At 42.5% G+C, this 6,963-nt stretch overlaps 1 non-coding gene across 1 annotated transcript; it reads left to right on the top strand.

The window, feature by feature from the left end:
- The first annotated feature begins 6,640 nt into the window (after positions 1–6,640).
- LOC117134482 lies at positions 6,641–6,746 on the top strand. The gene has a single exon (XR_004458667.1). It is a non-coding gene; the product is annotated as a small nucleolar RNA R71 (small nucleolar RNA).
- The last annotated feature ends 217 nt before the right edge of the window (positions 6,747–6,963 follow it).

Here is a 6,963-nt window from a genome sequence, read left to right on the forward strand (position 1 = left end):
AACCCTGGATCTAACAGTTGAACTACTCAGACATAGCAAAGCAATTCATATCAATAGATAAATAGAAACTCATAGAATAGATGAAAAGAAATAGAAACAAGGAGTTCCAATCACAAGTGATCTTCTCTCCCAAATGAAGCTTGTAACAAAACTAGGTCTAGAAAAAGCTCTGTTCTTTTTGCCGTCAAAAACACTAGGCACTATATATTCTACTAGGTTAAAAACTCGTCAGGGCATTTTGGTAATTTGGCTTGGCCTTGGTTTTTAAGTCTGCTGAATCCAAAATGTCGCGTCTGGTGTCTCGACATCGATCGACGGTACTTGGCTACATCGATCGATATTAATCTTCATCTGTCGAGGCATTTCCTGAAATCGATCGTCAGCACTGATGCGCATCGATCGATTATTCTTCCTCTCGTCGACCTCTAAGTGTTCAGCTCGGGTGAAATGTCCTTTAATCTCCAAAATGCTCCAAAGTCATAGCTTTACTCCGAAATGCACCTGAACCTGAAAACATACCTAGAAGAGTAGAAAACATAGATATATATATATATATATAGTAAAACACTTATATACCATGGATAAAAATGGGTCAAATCCAAGGTATATCAACTCCCCCAGACTTACCATTTTGCTTGTCCTCAAGCAAAACATACATGCAGTCTCTCTGAATGTGGTTTGAAAATATTTAGGGATTTAAGATTTTAAAACATAGAAATCTTTCCTCAACAATTTTGCAACCACATTTAAAAAGTCCTAATTACAAAAGCACACTATGCAATGCAATATCCTAGCTTAGCAACCATTTCTAACATAACACAACTCATCAATTCACGTCTGACATCCCCTCTATTGATTTCATTTCTTAGCATAAATATAAAGTGAATGCTTTACCTTGGGAGTATCGATCACAGGATGCAAGGATTTCAGACAGGTATCTAGAGCTGCAAGTAAAAGTTAGTTCCTAGTTTCTCTCTCTCTAAATTTCTCTCTTGAGTCAAAGTCTGCTTCCATTGCAGGATCAGTGACCAAAATTGGACAGGCTTCCATGAATCAAAACTTAATGGTGGTTGCCACCAAGTTCTGTTCACTTCTTTTTGACCTATATCCAAGAGTTCCTTGTGAATGCGAGCCTTGAAGATTGCCGCCTCCAAGTCCTGTTTCGAACTCTTTTATTTGAGTCTTTATGAATCAAGCCTTAATGATTTTAGCCACCAAGTCCTGTTCAGACTCATCCTAATTAAACAATAGATCTTATTTATATTTTTTATTATTTTATTTTATTATTTTATTTATATATATATATTTTTTTTTATATACTCACTAACTAATCTAGGGTCGAAATTTAAAATGTGATAAATAATCTAAACCAGGCGTTACCTTCTAGACCTATCTGAAGAATCCGATCCCATGTATACCAAGCCCCAAGACAAGCGGTTATGTTAGATTTAGTGTTGGAAATCAGCTTTGGTTACTTCATACGGTTCAAGGTAAGTGTGTAGTTGATAGGTTGATCCGCTTTAGCATCTTTAGTGCTATCTGCAATCAGTAAATCTAAAATGGTGCTAATGATTGGTTAGATATTCATGTTTAAATCAATATAGGATTATAGTCCCTATTTTCAATAGCTAAGCATAATTTATTTGAAATTCCTTTTTACATAAGAATAAAATAAATTATATCAATAAATCTCCCCCAGACTTAAATTACACTGTCCCAGTGTAACTCAGCCGGGGTTATGATGAATAGTTTATGATGTACGAAATGTAACAAGTAGGGAAGATACATCTGACCGGATTAGATATCGATCGATGGGTACGTGTTACATCGATCGTCGTGTGGTTGCCTATGTCGAACGATGTCGACGTCTCGTCGTCGGTCGATATTCAGGTCCTCCTACGTGGGTCTCCTAAATCTGAAAGAAATAAAACGAAAGAAATTAAATGCTAGCTAATAAAACCAAAGTAAAATACCTAATAGTGGGTTGCCTCCCACTCAGCGCTTGGTTATAGTCATTTAGCTTGACTGTGGTAGTGATTGGCTATTGGGTGGAGAAGCAGCTGCTTGTTGGAAAGCAAGCATCCACGTCATTTCTGCGCATTCTGGACCAAGATGCAATGAAACTTCTTGTGGCCTCATCATTTCTTGTCCATTTGTCATCCATCTTCTCAAGTACTTTGGAGATGTTCTGTAGCCTTTCTTGAATGTTGTCAATGCTGACCAGGTGCCAGCCTATGTTGTCATAGGCGTATGCTGAAAGTTCTGTCAGTTCATTTTGCATTGACTCTACCGTCTTCTGTATCAGCTGCTCGCCGGTTGGTGTAGACTCGACGTCGATCGATGCGATTATGTGTTCGTTGGTCGATCTAGGCGAGTTTCCATCGATCGATTTCACTGGTGTCCTGTCGATCGATGCTGATATCTGGTGTTGAGCTGCGAGTTACCTATGAATGGCTTTGACTTCTTTCTGTAGCCATTATGCGTGGTTGTCTAGTCCACTGATTTTGTTGTCGAATGGAAAGTAGATGTCATCGCAGCGTTTGTCAAGTCGTTCCTCCATGGTGTCTAGAGCAGTGTAGATCTTGGATGTGATCTTGTCAACCTCTGCTGCTGTGTGAGGAAGTAACTCCACAGGTTTCTTGCCATCGATCCAAGGCCCTCGTAGCCGGTCGATCGATTCTGATTTTGCCTGCAAAAAACTTTGATTAGTAATGTTCTCAATATCCTTTTGGGCATGAAGTAATTGACTAGACAGTTTGTTTAAATCTATCATGACTGGTGATATAAATCGGTCATGCATATCCTCATAAGTCCTCAGCCTCTCATTCATGGCTGAGACTTTGGCGTCGAGCGATGTGAAGGTACACATGTCGATCGATGTGGCTGGTTGTTGGTCCTTCTTGCGAATGGTGTCCAGATCTTGCTTTAGTAGCTCGATTTTAGTTCTTAGCCAGTCCACGTTGGTTGTTGAGAGGACAATAAACGTCGTTTATCCTTGTGTCGATGTATGAGACTTCCCATTCATCCCTGTGTTGTGTTGAACATTGCGGTTCTGCAGGGATCTGAGTTGTAGGAAGACTGACGTCGATCGATGTTTCATGTGGTGCGTCGATCGATGCTGAAGTCGTAGCTTCCTTCTCAAGTTGCTGACGTAAACTCTCAATTTCTTTCCTCATTTCTGCCATACATCTGAAAAGCTCATTGTAGCCTCTATCCAAAGGCTGATGTGTATCATCTACCAATGTTTTGAGCTCCTCTCCCAGTTTCTCCTGAGCTCCACAAATACCAAACATCATTTCATCGATTTCTTCTTTGGTGTAGAGTTCTGGTGCCAGTCTTGTGGGTGTGAAGGAAGTGGCATGTTCTGGAAGACATATGTGGCTCTCTTCAAAAAGAGATGCTCTTTCCAGTATTTTCCTGATGTTGTCCTTTGTGACAGGTATCATCTCACCAACTACGCCTCGTGCGTGTCCTCACTCATCTCTGTAGACTCCATACTCGTCCCTTTGTTCCCAAGTGAACTTTCTGGCTCTGTACATGTCGAAAGCGTGGTTCCCACATTCATACCGTCTGTCGATCGACGTCGGTTCATCCCTATCGATCGACGTTGGTGTTACCCTGGCGATCGATGTCTCCGTTGTACCGTTGATCGATGCTTGCCCTTTTGGTTGGCGTGATAGATCTGGGTTGATCTCTGTTGTGGCGACTCCTGCGTGGCTGTTAGGATCTGTTTGAATGACGTCTGGAGTGCCACGTTGCTGTGAGAATAGGTTGTCAGGTCCATTGGCTACTTGAAGGATGTCTGCTATTTCCTCTCTGGACACTTGTAAAATCCTTCTATCCATTGCACATGCGTTGCCATCTGTGTCCCTGAAAATACCAAATTCATCAGGTGTTAGAAAACTGTAATCAATGTTTGCATAATCATTCAATTTAGAAATAGAAAGATTAGGGTTTAGAGTAGTATCGATCGATGTAGATACAGTTACATCGATCGATGGCAGTGTAATTTCTGCAGAACTTTTGTTCTTGAGATGAGTGCTCTTCATGGATTTTTCTGTTGATGGAGAAGGAAGAGTGTTCATCTTTTTTGCTTGTGTGTTTGCTCTGATTTGTATAGGTGGTTTCGGAGGTGCAAAACGATTTATATAGGTATCTATAAACCTAGTTATGGAGGGAATATTCTCCTCCTCCTGGATTTTCGCTGCGGCGCGAATATCGATCGATGTTTCTTTCGGGGTGTCGATCGATGTGAGCGGTTGTTTTGCTGGACGAGGGTGGGTATCGAACGATGTGGAATGCACAGCGTCGAACGATGTTGGAAACGTGTTGGTGAACTTATGTGTTTCAAGTCTTTCATCCTGCAAAGACATTTCTATTGCACGTTCTTTCCAGTAATCCTCATCGTATTCCTCGGTATGTTCCTCATTAGGTGAAGTAATTACAGTATCAACTGCAAAACTTTCATGGAAACCACTGTCTGCCCAACTGCCTATGTAATATTCATCGTGTCCTCTCTTGCTTGGAGGTTGGAAGGCAAAATGTTGGTAATAATGATTTGGTGAAGCGAAATGGTCAAGTGGGTGCATTACGTCGAGTGACGTGTTGTTGCGGTCATCGGTCACCATTGACACATTGGAATCGATCGATGGAAAGGTAGGGGTGTCGATCGATTCCGAGTACTATGTTTCGTACTTCGATTCATACTCTGCTCCACAATGGCATGCGCCAATGAAGCCGAGTTCTTTCCCATAATCCACAGAATTAATGGATGGGGTCGTAGTGGATGTTTGGGTCTATGAGCGTTAGACACAATTTGTTCTTGTTCATGTCACATACGGCTCCTACTGTAGCTAGGAAAGATCTTCCAAGCAGAAGTGAAGAGTTCCAGTTAAGCTCGATGTCTAAGACATGAAAGTCTACAGGGACAAGGGCATTACCAATCTGTACCTCCAGATCTCTTATGATACCTCCTGATCGTTTCTCTGAAAGATCCACGAAGGTGAAGGATTCTGTTGAGGGTTCGATGGTCAAACCAAGCTGGTCTGCCATGATCCTAGGGAGGATACTAACTGATGCTCCTGTGTCACACATTGAATGGGGAAATTCAACACCCTTGACTACGCATGGTATTGCAAACTTCTCAGGATCACTCTTCTTCGTCAATGTGATCCTGTGTTTCATCTTCTCTCCGACTTGATGAAACATTCTCCTAATGTCCTCCTCGGTTACCTTTGTTTCTCTGAAGAACATCCACAACCGGTGTGCGAAGTAAGCTTCATCAAAAGGTTTTTTGATTGAGATTCTGAGGACTCGTTTAGTGAAACCATCCATCTCCTTATCGTTAGCTTCCCTCTTAAGGTTTTTAGGACTCTTCTCCTTTCTCTTCCTTAACCTTCTCCCTTCAGGTTCTTGTTCTTCTTGAACTGATTCTGGCGAACTATTTAAAGGGTTGGGTTTTGGTTCGGGTGGGTTTGCTAATGGTTTAGGTGGTGGTCTGAGTGCGTTGACGTAATCATTATCGATTCAGGGTAACCGCACTCGGTATGTCAGAGGTGCATGTCGATCGATGGGAGGTGTGTTGTGACGATCGACGTCGGACTCACTCTGTCGATCGATGGTTGGCTCAACCGACCGATTGATTTTATCATAGAAAGGGGAGGGTGGGTGAGGATGCTTAGCTGCGAATTCTTCATGAGTTAGAATTCGAACCACATTGCATTCAGTCGATTTGGCAGACGACATCGATCGATGACTGGAGTAATCCGTCCATCGATCTTCATCAAAGTCTGTCGATCGATGCGAGTTCATCGACATCGGTCGACACCATTGGGATCCGCCGAGACTCATGGAGCTTTCGATTTCGAAATCTCCTTCCTCAAGCTTTTCATTTCTCACCACTTGCCAGAAATCATCATTTATGATGGCATTTACGTGGTGTTTTCCTTTGTCGGCTCCTGCCTCTCTAGCGAAAGCTTCTTGCCTCTTTATAGTCTTGCCCGTCTGAATTACTTGGGTTTCAAGTTTTCTCACCTGAGTCCCTAAGGTCCCGATTTTGGTGTTCAGATTGTTGTAGGCAGAGTCTATCTTACCGTTGAAATCCACAGTGATTTGTTGTTGTCCCAACAGTACTCGATCAAGCATCTCTTTGATCTTGCTTTCCTGAGTTTGGGGTGGTGGATTTTGGTAGTAAGAGTTCGAGTAGCTCTTGCTGTTGTTGAAGGGTTTTTGAAATTGTGAATTTTGGTTACTTCTTTGGCCATTTCCAAAGAAGTTTCTGTTTCCGCCTTGGTTTCCAAATTTCTGGAATCCAGTACCTCCGATGTAATTCACGTTTTCTTCTCCTTCTGTATCTGCTACTTCTCCTTCAGCTGAACAGACTTGCTTCCTAAGAAGTTTGTGCACCACAGCTAACTTAGCTCTTACTTCGTCCATCTGTTCCTTCCTGATAGAGGCTACAGACTTCTTCCGTTCAGAGTCAGTGTTTTTGGTGCTGCTGCTGTTAGCAAGGTTTTCGATAAGTCTCACAGCTTCCAACGGATTCCGAGTAGTGAAGTTTCCTTCACTCGCCGTATCAAGGGCCATTTGATACTGTAAGGCGAGACCTCGGAAGAAAGTGCTTAGCAGCTGCACTTCGTTAAATCCGTGGTGTGGACAGTCTCGCTGGAAGAACCTAAATCTAATCCACGCATCTTTGAAGGACTCTCCAGCCTTCTGCGAGAATGTGGAAATTTTGTTCCGAAGTTCTTCAGCGCGCGCCTCATCGAAGATGTTTCGTAAGAAAACATTCTTGATGTCGCTCTACGATGTTAAAGATCATGTGGGTTGCTGCCTAAGCCAGTGCATCGCTTCTCCATTCAGCGTGTATTTGAAGAGTTTGCACAGCAGGTAATCTTTTGGGACTCCTTCCATCCGAATAGCAGCGATTAGATCCTCGAACCGTTCCAAATGGTCCATAGGATG

This window comes from Brassica rapa, chromosome A05 (genome assembly GCF_000309985.2).
Source record: "Brassica rapa cultivar Chiifu-401-42 chromosome A05, CAAS_Brap_v3.01, whole genome shotgun sequence".
Classification (NCBI taxonomy): Eukaryota; Viridiplantae; Streptophyta; class Magnoliopsida; order Brassicales; family Brassicaceae; genus Brassica; species Brassica rapa.